At 44.0% G+C, this 26,202-nt stretch overlaps 1 protein-coding gene across 1 annotated transcript in view; it reads left to right on the forward strand.

Moving 5' to 3' along the window:
• The window catches only part of GPR158 (G protein-coupled receptor 158), a 352,985-nt gene that overhangs the window by 20,547 nt on the left and 306,236 nt on the right, over positions 1-26,202 (forward strand). The gene's annotated exons all lie outside the window — the stretch shown is intronic.

A 26,202-nucleotide genomic window follows, 5' to 3' on the forward strand; every position in this document is an offset into this window, starting at 1 on the left:
TTCAGTAAAAAAAACCCTTGCTTTTGTATGCGCATTTGGAAGAGTAAAGTGCACTAAGAGGGAAAATTGGATTTTACATTTTTTCTTTAAAAATAGAAACACTTTGAGAGAGCTTACTGAATATTTCAGTGTTTTACTTCTTCCTGCACCACCTCTCCCCCATAAAGGTCTGTGATTGGCTCAGCTTGTAGCTACAGCACAGATCATCCAAAGTTGACAATCCCCTGTATGCAATGACACCTTGAAACTGGAATACTGATTGTTAGAATCTTGGTATTTTTATCTATGTGAGGACATATTTTACAAACTGGAATCTTGCCCCAGTCCCCTTTATTTTCAATTGGAATTGGGCACCTAACTACCTTTTCTGCCTTTTGGGGAGATTTTCAGTAGATATTAAAACATATAGGCTGTGTCTACACTGTCCCTCCCTTTCGGAAGGGGCATGCACATTTAGTGGATCAAGAATGCACATGAGGTGTTGATATGAATATTCAGTGCCTTATTTGCATAATGGCAGTCACTCACTGCCTTGAAAGTGCTGTTTTCAAAATACAGACTAGCTGTGTAGACAGGGTTCCTTTGAAAGGAAGCCCCGCTTTGGAAAGGAACCTTCTTCCTGAAAAAAATTAAGAATAAGAGTGCTTTCAAAAGCAGGGCTTCCTTTCAAAGGAACCCCATCTACACAACCAGTTTCATTTTGAAAACAGCACTTTCAATGCTGCGATTGGCTGCCATTATGCAAATGAGGTGATGAATATTCATACCAGTGCCTCATTAGCATTTTTGATTCTCTATATTTACATGCCCTTCCAAAAAGGGAGGGGCAGTGTAGACACAGCCATATAGACAATTATTGCTTTCCTCTGCTTTAGATGTTGGTGTCATCAGTTGAGCTAGAATGGAATTTTTCAATAAATTTGTTGTGTTGCATGGTGCCAATTGAAACCAAAACTGTTTGTGGGGAACGGTCAGTTTCAGTAACTTTCTCAGTTAAAAACTGTTCTGGGGAAACGAAGAGAGTTCTGAAATTATAAGTATCCCATTTCTTTGAAAAGAATCATTCTTTTTGTTTTTGGAAACAACTGTGCTTTAAAATTTAATCTAATTATAATTAAAAAGATTTAAACTTTGAAACTTTTAAATGGACATGGATTTTTAAAAGAATCGGATTATTAGCTTGCAAAAATTTTTGAGATTTTTTGTCGTGGTTCAGGGCAGGAAAATCTTTGAAATCTTGAAAGTTTTTCTGTGATGATAAAACACCTTTCTGGTCAGCTCTCATCATCAGTGAACAACATCCTTCAAAATATGATAGCCCTCCTGATTTTAAGGCCAATAGTTGTCTTTTGTGGGGGTGGCAGTGGCAAGTATTTTTCTTTTCCTCCCTTATGTAATAAATAGGGATGTAAGCAGGGTGACGGTGGGTGCTGGGTTAAATTTTTTCCCACAACGAAGGAGAAAAGGAAAATTCTGAGAAGGTGCCTGAAAAATACATTACAATTAAAATGTAGAGAACAATGAAAGAAGGGGATGGTACTGGTCTTTAAGTTAAGTTAGGCCTGATCCAAAGCCTGTTGAAATTGTTCCATTTACTTTAAAGGCACTGGACCAGTCTCTATCCTTTGCACTCCCTGACAGCGACAGGAAGGGGAAGAGCAAGCAGCATCTCAGTACAAATCTCAGGGGGTGGACATCAGCCTCCGTTGTTTTTCTTGTGTATCCCACTACACACACACACACACACACACACACACACACCAACTCCGTCCAGAACCACGCAAACCCCTTCCCTAACTCCTGCACCCCTCATACACATATCAACACTCTGTCCTGGGCCCCTCCTCACCCCCAACTTGGACTCCTGCTCCCACACCTCCTCAGGCTCTTGCCTTGAGCCTCTCCTCACTCTGACCTCCTGCCCTGACCACTCTACATTCCCCACCCCCTGACCATCCCCAACACTCTGCCTTGAACCCCGTACACTTCACCCACACTTAAATTTTGTGTGAGTGCTGAAGTATCACAGTCCTCCCGCACCAACCTCCTACCCTGAGGACTGTCCCCAGGGGAGGTTGCAATACAGAAGTACCTGTATGAAATTTAAGTTACCTTTACCCCTGTGTTTCAGTAACGTCCTGTGTTTTGCAAAGTTATTTTAATTTCACATTTCTTTTTGTCTCTGGCTGCCAACAGGATGGGACGTCTCAGGTGTAATCACAACCTGAGCTTTGGTCACTTACTGTACCTCTGAAACTGTGAGGTTGCTCATACATTACAGTGCCAGTGTCATTCATGAGGGTCCAGTTGAAGTCTCTGGGAGCATGTTTGAGCCTTTAAGGAGTACAGGACTTTGAAAAGTTCTCTGAATTATTTTCCTGTTATGGTGTCATTGGTTTGGTTGGGGAAAAGTTGAACATACTCTGTCCTGTTTCTTACCTGCTTGGGGGCAGGGCCAATTGCTTTTTTATCCAAGGTACTGTAGATTGCAAATCAATTCTTTACACTGGATTCTGGGTGGTTGTAACATGAATCACTGCATTTCTGTTCTCCTAATACCATTCTCTCTTCATTCTCCATCTTGCTTTTAGTGTTCCTGTTTATTTTGCAGCATGGTTCTAAGTCTTATTTCTTGAGTTTCCAGAACCTATTGTGTGAACAGGTACCATGCTGCAAGCATTACAACACCTCTGGTTCTTTAGACCAACAGAGTCTGCTAATGTAATGCCAGAGCTGCCTGATGATGTATTTAGAGAATCATCTAATGGAAAGCACTCGGTTTGCTGATGGTATAATAGACTTTTCTTTTTGCAGTGGAAAGTGAAATGTATTTGTTTTCATTACTCACTTGTACCAGTAAGGCTCCATAAATGAGAATGTGACTCAGAAGACTTCAGAAAGGAACTCAAATCTCCATTGCAAGGCAATTTTAAGCAGCTTTTAGCCTTTATCCTATAGACACGCCCATGTGTGCTGGTACTTTTGAATAACAGTCCTGTTAAATCCAGTAGAATTACTTGAATGGGTGAAATTATCTGCATGACATTTGTGAGTGTTTGTACACTGTGGTCTTAGTGATTTGCACCAGATTAAACATTCAGGCTGCAAGATGCCTCATTTTTCAATACAAGAGGAGGGTGGCTGTGACGTGTGTAAGGGACAGAACAGAGTTCATGGCTAGTGGCTCACATAAATGCACTCCCTGCTCTTATGGGGCCAGGGATTGTGTGTGCATTGTTAGTACTGGGCTACCAGGGGTCCAGGGAATGGGAGAAAGATAAGCCCAGAGCAGACAGTAGAAAAAAACAAACAAACCTGAAGGTGAGGGAGTGGTTCTCTCTCTTCCACCTCAAACACTGATGGAGCAGCTGTTGAGGGGTGCCTACTTGTGTTAGTAGTACTGATGGTGTCAGAGAAAACAACAGTGTTCTGGCTAACTGAGGGACACAGAGGCTTTTCTGGGGTAGAATTACAAGGTGTTTATTATGCGCATGAGGTACCTCTCCAGGGAGAGGGACCCCGTATAGCAAAGTAACGGATCATTTATAGTCTTAACTTGGGTACAGTTGATTGATTATACACAATAGTTAGAATACATTTGATTGGATATAGGCTACAGTAACAGGTGAACAAAAAGATAATTTTTCAACATCCTATCTTGACAGAACACAGTACTTCTAGTTCAGTTAGATCCAGTTCTTTCCAGCTCCTTGCAGTTCGTGCTATTCATTCCTGTGTGGGGTCGTACCATGGTCAGCTGATCTGCCAGGAAGCGGAGCCAATCTCATGGGCACTTAGCCTTACAGAAGCCATGTTAGTGATGCTAATTTTACATAGTTTGCCACAATGGAGAGCCACAGAGATGTTGGAAATGATTGTCAAAGAAAGGCAATTACCCACTCTTCTAAGGCCAACATATAAGGGGGCCTCATCTTTAAGAGGAAAAGATGGGTGGCTCTTGTTCCTTCCTTGTTTGACAATTGTCAGCTCTGAGGCAATCTTTGGCCACACAACCCTTCTTACATTCTTCTGTGTAACAGAATCTAAAATGGGCAGTGGAGGGGTCAGTTAAGTAGCTACCCAATATTAATAATAAAACTTGCACATCTTTAGCACTGTCTACTGCAAGAGCTACATGGAAGGTAGGGAGATGATTTCATTCGATTTTATGAAACAAAGTATCATCAACTTTATCTTCACAGAAGGAGAAACTGAATATGCCAGAGATTGACTTACCCCAAGTCCTTGAGTGAGTCTTTGGAGAGAAAGACACCAGTCTTCTGATTCCTGATCTTGTGCTTTTAGCAGATAATCTTTCTTGTTGGTAGCTTTGTTTGGCAACTTCTGAACCATAGACCTGTTACGTGGACTTCTTTGGCTGGGAAGAGCATTCTGGTATTTGCATATGACAACCTTTTGTATCGCTGCATTCCTTAGTTATTTATGAAGGCTTGCTTTGACAGCAGTTTATCTCTGGAGAAGTGAGCTCTGTGCTTTTGGCTTAATGGAGTTTCTTGCATGGGTGTTATGTGCCAGATGCCATCCTGCACCTAGTAGTTAGAGCTTTATGGGGGCAATCTAGCTCACCAGAGGAGCCTCAGAAGTTGCAAGAAGCCCCAGGCTGTGCCTAGTATTTGAAGCTGGACTCCTTTTCTAGGAAGAACCAGCTTTTCAAGCACAAAAAGCCACACAAAGAAGGCGTTGTAAGTGTAACACCAACAGACCTGGGTTGCTGGTACCAGGGATTGAACTTGCCATCATAGGGATTAAAGCCCTCTGTTTTATCACGTGAGCTAAAGGCCAGCTGGCTGTCAGCTAAGGCTGTAGAGCAGAGACTTCACTCATCCTAGTATGAAGTCTCAGTGCCTCTGTGTACTACATAAGGATAGGGAATTTTTTCCTTCCATGCAGCAGACAGAAGTTGAAGGCATCTTTCTCTTGCTTTTACGCCTCCTCAGAGAGCAGCATTAGAAGTTGGGCTGGTGAACAAGAGTATGGGTGTGTAATCCAAGTGCTTTCTTCCTACTGTCTTCTGCCGTCCATATTAACTTTTTAGCTTCTGGAAGACTCTCAGGTCCAGATCTTCCTCAAAAAAGGAAGTGTGTCAAGGGTTTCAATCAGTGGTTTTTGTTGTAATGTGTCAATTGCTGAGCAGAATGATCAGCAAAATACATGTCTATCCAGTTTTCTTACGTTTCTATCAATATTTTTGTAGGACAGTAAGGTTTCTTATTCTTATACAGCAGCATCTTTCCAAGTTCCAGCACAGAGTCCTCTTCTTGGCTTCTGATATTTCCTGAGACAGATTCTTTCCTCACAGCAAAGTATAACTGGCATGTTTTCTTATAACTTGCTGCTTCTCATGGATTCTTAAGCATATTTAAAACATACAGTTAATTAGCATATTCAGTGAACAACAGACTTTTTAGGCACAAGTATGTAAGCAGCAAATAGGAAGTTTATGGAGAATTTGGAGAGTGTGCATAGGGAAGACAAAGAGGAAATAGCAGGGAGAAATTTTATAAGAGTAGTTAGTTCAGTTCTCCACCTCAATATCATAGTCCCATATTTTTAGGGGCACTCTTGTATGTAATCACTTATCATGAATAAGATTGTGTTGTTAGGGTTAACAATATCGCAGCAGCTTTTTCTTTAAGTACTTTTATCTAGCTCACTGCAGTAGTATCTTGCTGCTCTGAGTCCTCTGACCCCTGCAGAGACCATACAACTCATAGTGTATGTCCTGGCTAGTCTTTGTGCATGACAGACAGAATTGATTAGTAAATTTCCATCATTTGAAGGACTTGAAATTCAGTCTGTGCTGTGGATCACTCTAAGTCTGATCCAAAGCCCCCTGAAGTTTATGAGAGTTTCTCTTCATTTACTTCAACTGGATTTGGATTGGTGTCTAAATCTATGTCTACACTACAGCAATTTTTCAAAAGAACTCCTTCTGGAAGATCTCTTTAGAAAGAACTTCTTTTGAAAGAGTGCATCTACACAAAGACCATGTCTACATGGGTGTCTGCCATTGAAAGGGCAAAATCAAAAGCCAGGAATCCAAATCCTGGTATTGGAAAGCATACGACCACACGGCAAAGGTGGATTGCAGGTCCGACCCCTTCTTTCGACTATCCGTCCTTTTTTTTCAAAAGGAAGCTGAAGGGGCAGTGGCGGTGCCTCCTTGCCCGCCTTGAGGTCAGGGTGTGCCTGCTGCACCCTCCACAACATCATGGAGGGCAAGGGGGTGGCCCACATTCAGAGGTGGGCTGCTGAGGATGCCATAGTGTTTGAGCAGCCAGCTGCTGTTGCCAGGCAAACTGTGACGGGGGTCAGATTTGGGAGGACCTCCGGGTGAGCCTTGCCCCTGGGCTACATGGACCCCACCCTGATGCCCACCCCTCACCGTCCCCCCACGCATCCACTTCTCCAGCACATGCGCCACCACCACTGCACCTGTGCCTCCCCCCCATGAGATCATGGGACATGGGCATTGGTGTGCCATAAACCTTTATCAACATGAACCAAAACCCAGTGCCTGTGCAAACGTGTAACTATTTACAATGAGGGATGGAGGAACCAGCCATGTATGTCTTGGGGTGGGGAGGGGCTTGAACTAGGAGGGTTGTGGGGAGGGGCTTGAACCGGGAGGGTCACTCGGGGATGGGAGTTGCGGGCTGACAGCCCCATTGACCCTAGGATCCCCTTCCCCCCCAGATGCGAGGTCTGCAGTGGGGAGCACTGGAAGGTAGGGGCTTTGGGGGATGTCAGCGGGGGCATCGGTGTTGGGTGGGGCCGGGCAGGGCAGGGGCCTCTCTGGGGGATGTGGGGTGGGCACGGGGCCTCTGAGGTGGCCTCTACAGGGGGCTCGGGAGGGTGGTTAGTGGGGAGGGCTATACAGAGGGCCAGGAGCTGGGCTACTATGCCCACATGCTCCTCCATCCCATGGATGCCCTCCATGCAGACACCAGCTGGTTCTGTGCCTCCCTCCACCACGCCAGGTGAGCCTCCTCCAGCCAGAGATGCTGCTCAGTCAGCTTGGCCTGGCCCAGGCTGGCAATATCATCCCCCATGCACAACTGCAGTCTCCAGCTGCATGCACAGTGTGTTTGGTGCTGTTGGAGGTGCCTGCCCCCTGTTCACTGCTTCCAGGGGACTCTGGGGACTACTGAGGCCAATGGACTGTATGGGCCCTTGATTGCTACACCTGAAAGAGGAGACTGACAGTGCGCCAGACCCCAGCAGAACCTTGTCCCCCTGGGAGTGGCAGGCACAACGTCCATGCGGTGTTGGGTGTACACAGAGGTTCCCGCCCAGGTGGGACTGTCCCTGGGTGAGGTCACCCTGTGTACATCCCACTGTGCATCTGGGTGCCTGGAGCTGCCCACAGGTTTGGGTGGCATGGGTGGGTGCCAGGGGTGTGCCGTTGGCCACGGCTGGCCAGGGTGTCTGGTTGCAGGCCTCCGGGCCCATGAGTGGGGCCCACTGGCAGCTGTGCCTCCTCTGCCTTGCCAGCCCCATCGTGCATTTACCGGGGGGGTCCCACGATGACCTCCAGTGACGCCCAGCTCCCTGTGGCTCGGTTGGATGACCGTGAGGGGATGTCGATGATGGGGTCGCTCTCCTTGCTGGATGAGTCCCCGGTGGTGTCTGCGCCCTGGCTCGGCCTGGCTGGTCCTGGCTTCTCCAGCCCCTTCAGGTTGGGCTGTTCTGCGGAGCTGTCCTGGGACCTCAGGATGGAGAGGAGCTCCTGGTATTGGGGGAAGGTGGTGGGACCTAACCCTGAGTGCCTGGCCTCTTCTCCAGCCTGGACGTAGCCCTGACAAGCTCTGTAACTTTGCTCCATACTTGGTGCGGGGTCTGCTTCAGGTGGCCATGGCTGGTCAATCCCCGGGCCTGGTGGGCAAAGGTTCTGGTGTTCCTCTGCTTGACCCCCATCTCCTGGAGCATCTCTTCATCCTTCCAGAGACCTAGAAGGTCTTGGAGTTTAGGGTCTGTTAAGGAGGGGGCCCTCTTTTTTTTTTTCCTCTGGGGTGGGCTCCGGGGAGCCCTGAGGCTCAGGAGGCATCGGGGCAGCTGAGCAGGCATGCTGTTGGCAGCTCATGCTGTTGCAGCTCACCTGCTCTCAGCTTCCTCCCACAGAGTTTCTGGGTCTGTATGGCTTTAAGATCAGCTGGACGCACGGATCATAGACCCCCCGCCTTCAGACCAGGGTATCTCTGTGCTCCAGCTGGGCACTACCATGGAGGACTCCACTTTCAAAAGAGTGGGCCATGGAACATCTACATGTGCTTTCTTTCGATGTAGTTTGTTGACCGGGGGCGCTCCTTCCACTGCAGGGTTGGAGTCTGGCTTTCGATGTCTGGGCTGCATTCCTCCAATTTCCTCTGCTCTTTTCAAAGAGGGTCTGTCTTTTTGAAATAAAGTGTACGTGTAGACACACCCACGAAAAAGCAGATCGAAAGAGTGGTCCGCTCTTTCGAAAGAGAGTGTCTACACAGCTCCCACTCTTTCGAAAAAACAGGCTAGTGATTGAAAAATCAGGCACCATGAGGACTGCTCTTTTGGGGGAGAAAAAGGGCCCTCGGAGCATCTGCACACGTTTTCTTTCAATAGAAGGCACTCTTTCTGAAACAGGAGTGGAAGAGTGCTTTCAAAAGGAGCGCTGTGTTCTTTCGATTTAATTTTGAAAGAATGCATTTTGTGTGTAGATGCTCCCCTGAATATTTCAAAAGAGCCCCTTCTTTAGAAAAACATTTCAGAAGAACTTGCTAGCATAGACGTGGCCTAAGAGTATGATTTAAAGAGCACAGATAGTCTCACATCAGTGAACTTTATCTGGGTTTTTGTGTGGAGCTAATAATGAAGAAATCTGTATACTCTTTACTTAACCACTGGAGGAACACTATACTCCCATGTTTAACTTAAATTCTTCTTGAGGCAAAAATATAGGCAGAACATTTTTATTATGAGGAAAAATGTAACTGCCTTATGCTTTTACTAATGTCTGAGTGAAAGTTCTGTATTAGAAATTAAAGTCAAATGAATCTACCATCCTCTTCATGAAAAAAAAGCTTTTTAAGGAAAATAGAACGTGTTTTCTCAGTATGGTTAAATTATTAGAATAAACTGAAGACTGAAAAATATGTGCTGTTAATGCTCGTGGTTGTGGATCAAAAGATAAGAGTAACAAGAAAAATGTATTCCCCAGAGACCTAGAGCATAGGGTTGGGAAGGACCACAAGGGTCATCTACTATAAGCCCTTACCCAGATGTAGGACTTGTTGTGATTAAACTATTCAGTCTTCTTTTGAAAATGGCCAGTGAAGGAGCTTCCACAACCTGCCCCAGAATCTCAGCTTTAACTGTTTAGTTGGTGGTTGGTAGCATTAGCTCGACTTTGGTTAATTCACAGATGGCCTGGCTTTGAGCAAGGGCCTGGCTCCACGTGGGAGGATGGGCAGGGCTGAGCTCCTGCCTCATGTGTAGATGAAGTCAGCTCATGGGCCACTCTTGGCCTGTGTGCTAGGGAGTTGCTGATCCCTGATCTAGCACCATGGATAGAGCAGTGCTGGCAGGGTCAGGGAGCAAAAGGAAGCTCCAGCCTCTGCCAGACTTAAGGCCTAGATACCAGGGCAGAGGTGATGCTGAGGCTATGGAGAAGTGACCCAGGAAAAAAGATGGTGGCTGTTGAAAGTGATGCAGTATGGCTGCCGGCTATAGGGTCCCTGCTCAGGACCTGGAGTAATGGGTAGGCCTGGGTTCCCCCTGCTTTTGCCTCCAATTGCTGTTGAGGGGAGTGGCCAGTGCATGGACTGAGGCAAGTGGCTACACAAGAGACTTCAGTTTGCCACTGAGACAAGTGGTTGGACTGAGGACTATCAGTGAGGCAGAGCTGGAGGACTGTGTCCAGAACAGGATGCCGTGACTTGGAGAGAGATGGCCTTCCTAGAGGTGAAGAGTCGGCAAGGGCAAGACATCACTAGATGAGTGTGCACTAGGGAACTGAGAGTTAAATCACAGTATGGCCAGCAGGAGGCATGGGTGTAGTGAGTCTTTCCCTGTTACAAGTAAGTTGGTGGGAAAGAGGGAGATAGCAAAGTAGATTATAATTAGGGAGCCTCTTCATTCTGAGGTGACTGCTAGGGCTGGGAAGTGGTGATGGAATTTGCATTAGGACTTCCTCTGATAATTGAATGGAGAGTTGCAGCTCAAGTGGTAAAATTAGGTTGGAACCAATTTTGAGAGGTCAGCTGAGAATGGAGATTTAAAGCCCCTTGAAACAGCCAGCATAGCTCTCACTCCATGAGGAGGGAAAAGAAGGGACAGCTCATCTTTTAACAGAGCAGCGTTCTCCCACCTGCTCTGCTTTAACAGCTAAGAGGGAGCAGTATTCCTGAGGAATCCATGGTCCAGAGACTTGGTTCTGTCGGGCAAGGGAATGGGTAGAGGCTGCCTTTCTCGGAGGCAGAGAGGTGAAGTGAGTTGAACATGCAATGGTGCAGCTCAATCAGAAAATTAACTGAAGCACAAACTAGCCAAAAGAAACAACCATTCCCCTTCAAGGAGAGGGAAAAAAACCCAACCCACAGCCCTCAGAAACAGACCAAATTAATGTTACCTAAATAGGCTAGTTACGGGACCAAGAAAACCTTCATTTTAAAAAAAAATCTAGTTTAAACCTTAAGATTTTCCCTTATATATATTGGATCTTCTTCCTCTTGCAAGTAGCTGTCACTCTTAAGAATGGGTTTAGAATTCTTGTCAGCACATCAACTATAAAACAGAGGCCAAAGAGGATGAGGGTGTCTGAAGAGATTATTCAGCATAGCCCATTGAGAGCAACCTAACAGTTCCAGCAAGTAGAATCCACTTATGCGAATTGTTATGGCTTCTACACTGTTCCCTCCTTATTGAGAGTGCCAGCACCTTGTAATGTGATGCAGGCATGATTCTCATTGCTTTGGGTTTTCAAAGTATCGCACAAATGCAAAAACACAGAGGGGAAAGGGGAAAAGAGAAAAAGCAAAAAGAACAGCTCTATCTGCAGGTGTGTATGTATTTTTGTATATATTCTATATATAGGTATTTATTCTATGCAAACACACAACTAGAGACAATAAAACAAATGAGCAAAATATCCAAAAGTCCAATCTGCATTTTTTAGAAGCACCCTACATGATGGGGTGCTGCATCGTATTTTTTCAACTCAAAAGAGATGACTCTCTGGGCTGCAAATGGCTAAGTGTATGATGAGGGTTCTGTAAGTAAATGCATAATATAGGTTATATTGGGAAGGAGGAAGAAAAAAAATGCCTTCAAACATTCCCAAGAGGAACACTTCCCAGTATCCTTGTCAACCACTGGAAAAACTGTTGACTGAAATTCTCCAAGGTAAGATCAGGTGAGAAGAGGTCAGCACCCAACATTATAAGATCCCACTGGGCTATGCTATGTAAAATGTCCAGGTAATTGGTTATAGATATTTTTCTATCTAGCCAATTATGAAACAGGAACCAAGCATAAAAAGCACTAAAAGGAATGTGATATATTGGTGATGCAATCAGTGTGGACATGGTTTGCAGAGTGTGGTTAACATTTAGTCTGGTGGTGGTACTCTGTGGAAGTGCAGGCAGAAAGCAATAAAGATATAGAGTTAAGATGTGGCAGCTGGAGAACATAAATGGTGCATAGAGCATGGACAACAAATTTGTTCTGCCCTGGGGTCCAATCAGTGGGTCTCCTGACCCACCTCGGCCAGGACCAACCAGCCTCCCTGCTTTGGAGAAGCCCCAAATGTCTCCCCGACTCTGCCAGAGGAGTCTTAGGCTTATCCTAGCCCTGTCCCTCACGGTCTCAGAGAAGCTCCAGAACAGCCTTGTCATGCCTCCTGTCTCTTCCCCAGACCCACCCTGCCTGTTTTGGGAGAAGGTGTCTCTTGATGCAAACATGCTTTGGACATACCAATTGCCGGTTCTGGATCTGAATAACCTCACCCCAGAACCTGCACAGAACATATCAAAAGCGTCTTTGAATTGAGAGGCACTTTCCCCAGAGCAGGCAGAGATACTGCAGTAGTGATTGAGGCCCAAGACTCTGTCAAATAGCCTTGGCCCCTGCGCAATTATCCCCTTCAGTCCCTCCCTTATTGGCAGATCTGAGTATGGATGGTGATACAGTTTTTAAAGGAAGAAACATCTTTTGGGAGAAGAAAGGATTTGAGCACCAACTACTGTATCAGATCTTGGGCTAAAAAGGACAACAAAAATGAATTGGGAGCAGCACAGAATAGTTAAGAGGTGTAAAATATGCTAGCTAACACTTCTTAGAACCAATCGGGGAAAGAATTGTCTCTGGCGCATACATAGTTGCAAGAAATATTGCTATGCATACAATTCTGAGTATCTGAGAAGCATTAAGCAAACAAGGATCATCTTAAACTGCTTTTTAAAAAAAAAACGCTTTGCATCATCAGTGTTTGTTGGAAAAATTCCTCTGTAATGGGAAATTGAATCTAATCTGGCACTCCTGCAGACACAGTTATATAAATCATGATGGAGGCTTGTCAGAACTTTCAATGATAAACAGGGTGTTCTGCGAATCAACTCTGTACAAGAGTCAGGTTGCTTAGCGACAGTACTCTGCCTTTTTAAAGAAAGCATTAACTAACTCAGTATTACTCAAGAATTAAGCTTGGGGCCTTATGTTTTCCCTCAAAAGGAGAGAGCCTTATCAAGCCTGATTCCTAGTAGCTTTGCTAAGTCAGTACTTTGCGTACATCCCCTTTAGATTCTCTTTACTGTTTTCCTTCCTTAGGGTTTGGGAAGTGAGAATTCGGGAGTGGCTGAATAATGCTACAAGTAGAACAGAGAGAATCAAAATAAAAATAAAATGCCTTTTGCTTCTGCAGTGATGTACAATTCTAGTGCTTCATCAGTTGTCAGGCTAGAAGTGGCACACCTTCCCCCCCACCTCAACCTTCTTTCTGCCACTGATGTTGCTATTTTCAGTGCTGTCACTGAGAAGTCTGAAAGCTGCACTGCCAAACATGATATCACAACGTGAGCTAGTGCCTATTAACTGAGGTCAGGATGCCATCCTTGAGAGCCTGGAGAGGCAATGGAAAGCAGGTACCTTCAACTGACTTGTTGAACTGTTACGTTAATTGACATGAAGTGGACCCAAATGGATTCCAATCTGGGATTCCCGGTGTAGATAAATCCTTTCTAATGAGGGTCATGGGAGTGATTTCTACCAAATTAGCAGAGCTTGCCTGTGAGATCCCTTTGAGGAATGGTCCTCACTGACAATCAGGGTCTTTTTAGTCTTCATTTTTAATCCCTCTTCTTAGTTGCTTATCGTTATCTCTGCGTATTTTTCCTTCATTTCATTCTGCAGTGTGGACCTAGCAGAACATGTGTATTTTCCGGAAAGGGGAGATTTGTGAGATCAGAAACTCAAAAGGCTGGTGCTACAGGAACTTTCCAATCTAGGATGCTGGTTTGGATCGAGCTATCAGAGGGGCTGACCAAAAGCTGTTACAATCTGATAGCTCTAAAATGGCCTACGTGAAATGAGTTTGGTCTCAATATGTTGCCCGAGGGAATGTCTACCCTTGGGAATAAAGTTGAATTTGTTGCAGTTGGCTTTTGAACACTAGATTTTATAAAGTTGAAGTTGTGTCCACACCTGCCCTCAAAACCGACTTAGTGTTTCCCCAGTAAATTGCCTACATTTGACAGTTGCAGCAGTGCACTGCGTGCACCTATCCTACAGATCCTGCAGCCCCATTACGTTTTGTTTTTTTTTTTTGCCAGTGTGCTATAGGAAAAAAAAATCATCACAAGTGGTTATGGGTGTTTGATGTCATCATACCAGAGTGCGTTGCCCTCACACCCCTCTGCCATTGAAAACAAACAACCATTTTTCCAAAGCCTGTCCCTGACTCAGGACGCTTCCTGGAGTCCAACCCTGTGATGACTACTGCTGTTAGAGCTTGCTGTTTATGGGCCAATCTGCCCATAGGCTGGCAAAGTTGAGCAAGTAGTATAGTAAAGTTGAGGCAAGTGAGAACCTTGACAAGTGGCCTTCCCTCTTACTTGGGAGGCTAAAGTGAAAACCTTTACAAGTTTGGCTTCCTGCTGTGTTATACAGACATGTCCGGCATGGGGCATGAAGCCTATTAGAAGCTACTTGGGAGACTGTGGAGCATCCTGGTCATTTGGTACCTGTTCACACCACTCAAGAATTATCTTGCCTACAAATAGCAGGGATTCCCTTGCCTCTTCTGGTAAAGATGCACCAGCTCAACTGCCCATGTGGGAGAGGGAAGAGAGGGCCACAAACTCCATTACTGCATAGGAAATTGTTCCCCAAGCCACATGCTTTGGGAAGGAAGTGTGGCCCTGCAGGGAGTGCGTAGGAAACTGTCTTTAACCAAAGAACCTGTTGGGGTGACTTTTTAAAAAGGGACAGAAGATAGCACTCTTTAGAAAATATCAAATGCCAAAAAGGCCAGAGGCAGAAGTCCTGGGCGGTGTTTATGAACAGCTGGACACGAGGGCAACAGCAGAGCACAGGCAGATGCAATGCAAATCAAGGATCCTTTAAAAATAGCTCTATGTCTGAGCAGAGAGCCACATGAATCTGATGCATTTAACTATTGTGACAGTCTCACTACTGATGTGTAGCTGACCTTTATGAAAGCACCTCCAGCAGCAGCCACCCTATTTTAATCCATAAATGACACTGTGGTTTTCACAACACCATTTTTTGTTTGGGGGATGAGGCTGTCCTTGCCCACCCCGTCTGCATTCTGGGCCGCTGACAAGGGGAGACCAGGGAACATGGCAAGGAGGCTGTATTATTGTGCGTTCTGTGGAGGCAGGGCCAGGTGCAGTTCCAGCAGGGACTGCTTTAAAACGTAAAAGCTGTTTTTGGGCGGGGAGGGGAGGGTGAGCCTGCCAGCCACATGGCAAGTGGTGGGGAGTGGGGCAGCCCTCTAAAATATAAAGCACAGAACACAACTTTCTTGGCCTCTTTTGCTAAATCCTATGCAGAGAAGAAGCCTTCTAAAGCACTGAAATTGCGCATAGGACAGGAAATGCTGGTGGCTGAAAGCAAGGTCTATACAGCCCGGCAGCTGTGTGGTGCGGGGAGGCATTGAGCCCACTAGCCACATGGTGGGTCAGGGCAGAGCAGCCCTGTAAAATGTAAAGCACCGAAAACCACTTTCTTGGCTTCTCATGCTAAGTTCTGCGCAGGGAAGAGCCTTCTAAAGCATTGAAATCCTGCGCAGGACATGCCAGTGTCAGGAACCAGGGTCCACGGAGCCTGGCAGCCAGATGTTGGCAGTGGTAGTGGTGGGCTTGATTTTTCACCCACCACTGCTGAGCGTCCCTGGTGTAACTTTTCTCCAGCATGCCCTAGGAATTCCCATAAATGTCCACATTTCTTTTGCTGGTTTGCAGTTTACTCAGCACAGATTCATCCTCCTGCACAGAAATGATGGTTATGTGCTGGGGCTCTTTTGTGACCCTGAGAACCCTGAAACCCCATGGCCAGATGCAGTTGTTCCTGAGGCGCGCACCGAAAGTCTGCTAGCTGTACTGGCCAGAAAGAAAATGAATTCAAATTCCCAGGCTTCCTATTAACTACTTCCTGTACACCTGGGCTACGTCTACACGTGAAGCCAACATCGAAATAGGCTATTTCGATGAATAACGTCTACACGTCCTCCAGGGCTGGCAACGTCGATGTTCAACTTCGACGTTGCGCGGCACCACATCGAAATAGGCGCTGCGAGGGTACGTCTACACGCCAAAGTAGCACACATCGAAATAAGGGTGCCAGGCACAGCTGCAGACAGGGTCACAGGGCGGACTCAACAGCAAGCCGCTCCCTTAAAGGGCCCCTCCCAGACACAGTTGCACTAAACAACACAAGATACACAGAGCCGACAACTGGTTGCAGACCCTGTGCCTGCAGCATGGATCCCCAGCTGCCGCAGCAGCAGCCAGAAGCCCTGGGCTAAGGGCTGCTGCCCACGGTGACCATAGAGCCCCGCAGGGGCTGGAAAGAGAGCATCTCTCAACCCCCCAGCTGATGGCCGCCATGGAGGACCCGGCAATTTCGACGTTGCGGGACGCAGATCGTCTACACGCTCCCTACTTCGACGTTGAACGTCGAAGTAGGGCGCTATTCCGATCCCCTCATGAGGTTAGCGACTTCGACGTCTCGCCACCTAATGTCGAAGTTAACTTCGAAATAGCGCCCGACGCGTGTAGCCGCGACGGGCGCTATTTCGAAGTTAGTGCCGCTACTTCGAAGTAGCGTGCACGTGTAGACACAGCTCTGGAGAGAAGTGGAAGTGAAAGCGGTCAGAACAGACACACTGGGGGTATTGCGGGTACCTCTGGAGGCCAATAAAATTGATTTAAAATAATGCTGTTTCCACAGTAGCATTAATTCAACCTTTTAAATTTGAACTTGGTGTTACATCTCCTGAAAACACTGGGGCAAAAAAGTCAACTTTAGTGCCCCTTAAAATCAACCTAATGATACTTGCAGTGAAAACAGTCAAATTATAAAATCGAGGTAAGTCCCTTGAAATCGACTTAGGCTATGTCTAGACTACAGTGTAATGTGGTAAGTCCCTAAAGCCATCTCAAGTCCCACATCCCTAAAGCTGCCACTGCAAGTGGCACCAACTGGTACTTTTGTGGGTCAACATTAGCAGAGAAGGAGAGAACTAAGAAGACCTGGAGACAGACCTCTCTTCTTCTCTCTGAAAGTGGTTGAGGCATGTGAGTGAAGGATGGGGAAGCTTGTAGTGCTGTTACCCATGCTGTACTGGCTCTGGGTATAAACAGAGAACTTGATTCTTCAGAGCAATTGGTATGGCACTCCTCAGTTAGCAGGCACAAAAATTTGCAGGAAATAAAATTATTGCTGTACAATACATGTACTACAGTAAAAGCCATGATATCTGGTCCCTGACTAACCAGCACATTCAGTTAACTGTCATGCTGACCAAACTGTGCCAGCTACTTGGGGGCCAGGTTGCCCGGCCAGGGCCTGCTGCTGCAGGTACTGTGGCTTCTTTGGGGTGGCTGACTGGCTGGGGCTGGCTGTCCGTTGTCTGGTGGGTGGAAGGTCAGAGGGGCGCTGGCTGCCCACTGATTTTTTGTGGGGTTGGTGGCACAGAGAGGGCCCATCTGCTGGCCCCAGCTTGAATAATCAGCACATTTTATTCCCCAGGATGTTAGATAATAAAGATTGTACTGTATCTCTCAGCTTTATTTTGTGTGTGGTAAGTGCGGTCAGCCTAATTAAAAAGAACTATGTACAATTTTAGGTATTTATGTGCTTCCCCTTACTGTAATTGCTCACACACAATCTTTGGTGTATTTACCCTGTGAGGTAGGGAACTACTATCATCCTTTTTACAGATGGGAACTGAGGCACAGTGAAACAGTGAATTACCCTGGTCACACGGGGAATCTGTGACAGAACAGGAACTTAACTTATGTCTCCACAGTTCCTGGTATCAACTCTATGTGAGTTCTGAGTGTGATATTAAAGTCACACATTCGGTTGCTTACTTAGTTGGACAATATATTATGCATTTTTTGATAGTGGCTAAAACAATATTCTGCTCGTGTCAGCTGCAGTATTGGACAGCAAATATTTTTTTGAAGACATGTAGGTCCAGTAAACATTGTGTGTAATGCATGGTCAGGGTAATTTTTGACAAAACCACTGAGAAGCAGGAGAGTGAAAAAGCTTATCTTTTATCTCATTTTAAGAAGCCTGGTGTTAAAATGGAGCAAGCATTTCTCAAGCCTTACTGTGCACAGTGAAAACTGCGCAGGAGGCAAGTCTAAATTAGACTTAAGGAGAAAGTGTATAGTGCTTCCCTCCTCCCTCGCCCACACCACCCATAGCGAGTTAAAATGAGATTGAAAGATGTTAAATAGCCCAGGAGGGGAAAAAAGGGGTTGGTAGGGGGAGGGTATCTATTGACTCTTTGCATAAATGTGTGAGAGCTAAACTGATGGCTTCCAGGGAGCAAGTTTTATTTTGTTTCCTAAAGAGGAGGATGCTTCTAGCATCAGGACTTGAGGTACTGTTGGAAATTTTTGGTGAAATATAAGGATTTTCTCCAAGCATCTGCTTGTGTGCAAAGAAATAACACTTGTGTGTCTCTATAAGAATTAATTTAGAACCCATCCGTGTGTGACTAGTTTAAAACACTCTAAGTAAATTACCCTGTATTTGCAAATACTGAATATCAGCCACTGTCGCATAGCCCAGTTACTTAGCTGTGTTAAGCCTCACAAATGATCAGATCCTCACTAAGCTAAATCATTTTGTGTCCTTTTTTGCCTCTTCAATATTCATACATTTATTAAATTCCAGTATTAATATGGGACTTCGTGGTTAACCTGTTAATGTTCTATCTAGTTGAATATTGGCCATTTATCCTTACTCTATTTGTCCATTTCTAGCCAGTTGCTAATCCTTGGGAAGTTTTCTGCCACCTCATTTTGTATGTAGTTAATTCCTTAGTTTGCAGCTTATGAGGATCTCTTTTTTTTTTTTTTTTGTCTTTCGATGCATACTGAGAGCATAAAAAGTAACTTTTTTACAAAATTTTGCGCATATGAAATTTTGAATAGAAATAGGGTCTTTTTTTTTTAAAGAAGGGTAGAGATGAGGAAAAGTATGGCTTATCATGGAGGCACTGGCAATGACTCTAGAGTTAATAAAAATTTCTTTCTGACAAATCAGTTTTTTGAATTTAGTTTTCACATTTAGCACAGTTGCTATACACATGACAATTGAATTTCCTGGTTTTTACATTGATAGATAAGTGGTAGCTCTTCCATAGCAGGCAATTAAAAATTAGAATTTCACACTATGGCTGAACAACCATGTTCTCTGAAAACCAAAAAACTCTGTGAACTCACACATGCTCTAATAACAACCATCAGGCCGTTTTCCAACTTACCTTATTTTCTTTCTAATTTTGTGTTTCCTTTTGGAATTACACACAAAAAATGCAGTTTTACTTCCTTGGCTCTACTGCCCAGTATGCCATTTGCCTGCCTTCTCTCCCCATAGTTCCTTAGAGGAAGTAAGGGTTAGGAGTTAGGTGTTTCCTCCCCAGTGTCTGTGCTTCTCCCTAGCTATATTCTTCTAGCATCTTCTGGAGCTGTTCAAGCTTGGCAGTGGGAGTCCCAGTCTAAATCATAGAATCCTAGAGGTGGAAGAGACCTCAGGAGGTCATCGAGTCCAGCCCCCTGCCTAAAGCAGGATCCATTTAGTTTCATTGGACATGGGGTGAGGCCACTCACTCATAAGGATTTTTGGTGAAATATAAGGAGAAATGAGAGGCAGAAATTGTCATCAGACCAGAATTACAAGCTTTGTATGACAAATTACTTTGTATTAAGGTCTCCCTCAGACCCTTACTATTAATGTGGGACAGGGAGAGGGAATTTTATTCTTATCCAAAGTATGCAGCAAGCTCTTTTCCCCTTTGCCATCTTTTGGGGGTGTACCTATTCTGCCTTTTAACACAAGCCTGATAAATACGTCCAAAAGGCTTTTTGCTAATTCCCCTGAATACATGAGAAAGGCACATTCAATCAAGGAATCTGACGATAAAGTGTGACTTCACCCATATGACAAAATCCAACCAGCACTATCAGGCCTTGTTTACATAGAAAGTTGGTGTGTCCCCCAGTGTTTTGGTTTTAGTGGTTTGTTTTGGTTTAGCTGAATTCAGTTAAGAATGATTTAAATTGAAGTGTCACACTTCTAATGCTAAATAAACTGGCACAGCCCCCTAAGTCGGCATTCTTAACTAAGCAGATGTGTGTTTGTGTGAAGAAAAGATCTTAGAAACTTAAAAATTCACCCCAGAGAGATGCACTGACAATTCTGACTAAATCCATTTGGTGAAGGGAAATATTAGAGAGAGAAATTGATGAAATTTCTGAATTTTTTGCAGAGTTTTATTTTGAGATGAATATTTTCCACAGCTCAGTTGCTGGCAAGCTCTGAGAAAGTTATTGCCACAAGCTATGGATGACCAGTTTGTAGACCTCTTCACTATGATTTTTTTCAACAAGGCATATTTTTAAGATTTTCAAAAATTTACGTTGCTATATCATTGGGTGGGACCATGTTAGAAAGAAATACTTGGAATAGGCTTTACAAACTCAGTTTCTTAGATTTGGTTTTATTATATCTTTCCTTGGAGGGGGAATTCTATATTAGCCTTCTTAGGAAATAAAGAGAAACTGATCACAAAACAGAAAAGTGTAATTTAGGTATCAGTGATTATTCTGTTTTCACAATGCAATTAAGTAACAAAGTCCATACCAGTAATTAGTGCTTCAGTAAGGCCAGTTTCACAAAGCTGAAAACACTTTTGAACCTGAACAGCTGTGAGGAAAAATTTAATCAGAAAAATGTGAACGATAATTGGAAATTTTTTAAAAACACTTTACTAGATGCCACAATCAAGAAAGACGGCTGTAGTGGTTAAAAATTGGTTAAAAAGGGAAAGGAAAGCAGGTATAAAATATATACAACAAAATAAAGAAAAGGGAAGCTAATGAACTGAGCCAGAAATTATAGAAAACTGATAAGGAAAGCAAAGGGACACATTGAGAAATATATGGCCAGCTGAACTAAGGATACTTAAAAGGGGGTTTCATATTAGGAAAAAAATAATCCAAGAATAGCAATATTCAGTAAATATTTCTGTCCCATTGTGATCTGGTCCTGGGGAGCAGTGTTCCCTCTAATTTTTTTACATCCAAGGGCAGAATAAATTGTGTTACATGCAGCAAGGCATGTTCAGTTGTGCACCACCAGTAGAAGCATATTCTACCCAGTCTGGGTAGCTGTGGATACTCTGTGAATCAGTTGGGTGGCACTGGAATCTCTTCTGGGCAGCCATCCAAGCACTTAGCTTAAAGGGGACACTGCTGGTGTTCTAGCTGAGATTACTCAATTAGGGCCAAACTGAAAAGAATGTAACCTAGTGACAGATGATGCAGGAAAAGCTAAAGTACTCAATGCTTTTTTTGCCTTGGACTTCAGAGGCAAGATCAGCTCCCAACCTACAGCACTAGGCAATACAGTATGGAAAGGAGGTGGGCAGCCCTCAGTGGCGAAAGAACAGGTTAAGAGATACTTAGAAAAGGTAGTGGTACCCAAATCCATGGGTCCAGATTTAATGCATCCGAGGGTACTAAGGGAATTGGCAGATGGCATTACAGAGACTTGGGCCATTATCTTTGAAAACACATGGATAACAGGAGAGATTCTGGATGATTGGAAAAGGGCAAATGTGGTGCCCATCTTTAAAAAAGGAAAGAAGGACGATCTACGGAACTATAGATCAGTCAGTCTTACCACAGTCCCCGGAAAAAGCATGGACAGGATCCTCAAGGAATCCATTTTGGAGCACTTGGAAGAGGGGAAGATGATCAAGAGTAGTCAGCTTGGATTCACCTGACCAGTATGATTAGCATCTGTGATGAAGTAACTGGCTCTGTGGACATGGGGAAATGTATGGATCTTATATACCTTCACTTCAGCAAAGGTTTTGACACCATCTCCCACAACATTCTTGCCCATAAGTTAAGGAAGTATGGATTGCATACATAGACTGTAAGATGGGTAGAAAACTAGCTTGATGGATGGGCCCAACGGGCAGTGGTCAGTGGCTTAATGTCTGGTTGGCAGTTGGTTTCAAGTGGGCTGCCCCAGGGATTGGTTCTAGAGCCAGTACTGTTCCACATCTTTATTAATATCCTGGATGAGGGGATGGATTGCATCCTCACCAAATTTGCAGATGACACTAAAATAGGGGGTCAGGTAGATACGTTGGAGGGTAGGGAGAGGGTCCAGAGTGATCTAGACAAATTGGAGGATTGGACCAAAATAAATTTGATGAGGTTCAACAAGGATGGAAAAATCCCAAGCACTGTTACAGGCTGGGGACAGACTGGCTAAGTAGCAGTGCAGCAGAAATGGACCTGGGGATTACAGTGGATGAGAGGCTGGATATGAGTCAACAGTGTGTCTTGTAGCCAAAAAGGCTAATGGCATATTGGAGGTGCATTAGGAGAAGCATTTCCAGCAGATCTAGAGAAGTTGTTCCCCTCTACTCAGCACTGGTGAGGCCACATCTGGAGTATTGCATCCAGTTTTGGGCCCCCCAGTGTAGAAAGGATGTGGATGCATTGGAGCAGGTTAATTGGAGGGCAACAAAAATGATTAAGGGGCTGAAGCACATGACCTGTGAGGAGAGGCTGAGAGATTTGGGCTTATTTAGTTTGCAGAAGAGAAGACTGAGGGGCGATTTGATAGCAGTCTTCAACTTCCTGAAAGGGGGCTCTAAATAGGATGGAGAGAGACTGTTCTCAGTGTTGACAGATAGCAGAACAAGGAGCAATGGTCTGAAGTTACAGAGGGAGAAGTGTAGGTCGGATATTAGGAAAAATTATTTCACCAGGAGGGTGGTGAAGCACTGGACTGCATTACCAAGAGAGGTGGTGGAATTTCCATCCCTAGAAGGTTTTTAAGTCCCGGCTTGACATAGTCATGGCTTGGATTATTTAGTCAGGGTTGATCCTGCTCTAGGTAGGGGGCTTGACTAGATGACCTCCTGAGGTCCCTTCCAGCTCTAGAATTCTATGATTATGATTTACCAAGCCAGTACAAGACAGAGTCTGTGATATCTTACTATTTACCCAGAAACTAACAGAGTTCCCTTAAAAGAACCCAACATTAGGTCACGGCCCAAACACCCACATCGAATGTGATGGGGATCACTGAAGATTTCATTCTCTGCACAAGAAATTTCTACCAATCCCAAAGGACTGGACACATTATCTCCCACCCCAGATTAATGAATACTTTAGATCTTACCCCAAATGCACCCATAGAGCCAATTCTTAATGAATAAAATGCTATTGATTAAAAAAAAAAAGGAATGAGTGAGCGAGCAAGTATTGGTTTAAAAAAATCAGTATTATAGCACTAATGAATAGAGTTCTGAGCTCAGAATTCAAAGTAGATTTGATGAGTTTGGAGCTGCAAATAGTTCTTACTGAATTAGTCCAATGTTATCAATCAATTCAATATCGATTTTAGGGACACCAAGGAATCCTGGAATTTCAGTCTTGCAACTTGAAGCTTTCCCGATTGAGCATCCAAGCATATGAGATAATAAGGAGCAGGTCTCAAGGATCTTTATGTAGCTTTTACAGTGGCCTCTTGACCTTTTAGTCCTGGGTGAGCAATAAGCGATCATAGGGACTTCCAAATTTGTCTGTCTCTCGTGCATCACTGGTAATTAGCTATATGGATTAGCATAAAACAGTGGACCTCATTCAGGGAAGATATGCTATGTACTTCAAAGAGAGATGAATAGACGGCAATCATTTGATTACATGATTAACCTCTAACATTCTGCATGCAAATACACACAACCACAAACATTATGTACCAGTGTGTCTCTTAAAGGTTACATGTGGGCCATTTATCCTGTAGGATGCTTAACCCTGTTACCTGCAAAATTTTCTTTCTTCCTTCCACACTTCAGGGACACACACAGCTTTACCCAATTCGTAGGGCTCAGGCATAACTTTGCCACTGAAAAAGCCTTATGTAGTAATATTCTTATTCTGTTTATTGATAATTACTGAGCAAGCAGAATACATGGTAAACGCTCAGTGTCGTGTTCACCAGTCCTGATAAAGACAGACTTCCCTTGTTGGTCAGACCAAGTCAGTCTCTGGATGCTGGTTGCTGCATGTCACAGTCATGCAGAGGAGTTCTGGCAGCTCTGGTCTTAACTTATGTCTTTTTAAGTGAATTCTTCTTCCAGGTTTTCTTCTTCTTCTTCTTGATATTCCTTCCCTTTCTTCTTTCCCTCCCTTCCTGCTGTTTTTATTTTTGGACTCATTTGTTGTGAAATTTGAGTCCTGCTTAGCTATATTTTGACCAATTATTTTAGTATAATTCTACGAACCAATCGTAACCTTCTGTAACAGAATTACCTAATCAATCATACCTTACCACCTTAGTTGATTTAAACCTAGGAACATTAATTATACAGTGGACAGAAAATTCCAAACTAGATAGAGATCATACAGACAGTAAGAAAGTGAGGACAATCATCATAGAATGAGGATTCCATAACCTTATCTATTGATAAGTAATTTCTTATCTGATGAAATGCTGTTAACTAAGCTTTCTTTACTCATCTTGAGATCTGTTTCTTTATCTGGTGACAGTGGGTGCCCTTAGACAGGGTCTCCTTATTAACAGCCTGGTGTGGCGCTATTGTAGTACAATTCAGATGGAATGTAACTGTGGTTCCTAGCTTTACAGCTAATGGCTGCTGCAGAGGAAGGCTTTAGGGTATGGTTATAGAAAAAACATATTGTTGCACGGTTATACCCCTTTCTGGCCATGTGTCACAAGTGTATTTGAGGAAAAATGGGTGATACAATTCAATGATGTATTGATACAATTGAATAACACTTTTTCCAGTCTCAGGAAAATGTTGAACAGCAGCTATTAAAGAGTCACAGAGAGATCACTGTGTTAGTCTGTATCTTCACAAAACAAAAAAGCAGTCATGTAGCATTTTACAGACTAACAAAATAATGTTAGGTCTACTCCATGAAAGCTCATCACCTAATAAATTATTTTGTTAGTCTTTAAAGTGCTACATGACTGCTGTTTTGTTTTGAGCAGCCATTAAAGTTAGACATCTTTAGATTAGCAGGTCTAGTTAACTTGCATCCAAAAGTATGAAAAGAATTGGCTGAATGCTCACTGGACTGTTAATGTTGATTTTCAGTAACTCTTGGAATATTGAGGAAGTTCCAGTATACTTTTAGAAAGCTAATGTTGCTCTAGTATTTAAAAGGATTAATTGGGTGATCCTGGTAATTATAGGCTTGTCAGTTTGACATTGATCCCAGATAATGTAAGTTGAGGCCCCACAGGGGATCAGTTCTTGGCTCTGTGCTATGTAACTTTTTTAATTACTTGGAAGAAAACCTAAAATCTTCTCTGATAAAGATTGCAGATGACAAAAAACACTGGACAGGATTACATAATGTAGAGAACAGGTCACTGATATGGAATGATATGGACCAGTTGGTATGCTTGGTTCAAGCAAATTATATGCATTTTAATACAGCTAAATGTACACATCTAGGAACCAAAAATGTAGGCCATGATGTCAGAATGGAGGCCTCTGTTGTGGGAATCAGCAACTGAAAAAGGGTTAGAAGTGATGATGGATAATAAGATGAGCTCCAAATGCGATGCTTTGGCCAAAAAAAAGGCTAATGCAGTCCTGGAAGGCATAAGTTGTGTCTATACTACAGCATAAATTCAAATCTAAGACACTTAGCTTGATTTTAAATTGTGACTATTCACACCTCAAATACCATTATTTTGAATTAAGGGGCGCTACAGCCGATATTCTTACTCTGACAACCCGCCTGGGATTATTGGGAAGTTCGAATGTAAGCATTTGGACTAATGGTAACGTGGAAACAGTTTCCATTTAAAGAGGAGTCCCACATGTATTCCACATCAAAACAAAAAGCAGTCAAGTAGCACTTTAAAGACTAGCAAAATAGTTTATTAGGTGAGCTTTCGTGGGACAGACCCACTTCTTCAGACCATAGCCAGACCAGAACAGACTCAATATTTAAGACACAGAGAACCAAAAACAGTAAGCATTATATTGAGTCTGTTCTGGTCTGGCTATGGTCTGAAGAAGTGGGTCTGTCCCACGAAAGCTCACCTAATAAACTATTTTGCTAGTCTTTAAAGTGCTACTTGACTGCTTTTTGTTTTGATTGTGTATAGACTAGCACAGTTTACTCTCTGTTATTATGTATTCCACAGTATCCCACAGTTGTCCGTTCTGGTCAGTCGCATTTCCGATGCTCTCCAGGTATGCAGGTAACGTGAAGCCAACACACTTGAATTTGAATGGTATCAAGAATGTGAATTAATTTTCCTTCTGACCAGTATCATCTCCTCCTCCCCCCGACCCTTCCACCACCAAAGATTTCAGGGGCTGGTTGTCGACAGGGGGAAGTCTTCCCCACCATGGCAAAAATTTCAGGGGCTGCAAAGTGGGAAGAT

Source organism: Carettochelys insculpta, chromosome 2, assembly GCF_033958435.1.
Source record: "Carettochelys insculpta isolate YL-2023 chromosome 2, ASM3395843v1, whole genome shotgun sequence".
Classification (NCBI taxonomy): domain Eukaryota; kingdom Metazoa; phylum Chordata; order Testudines; family Carettochelyidae; genus Carettochelys; species Carettochelys insculpta.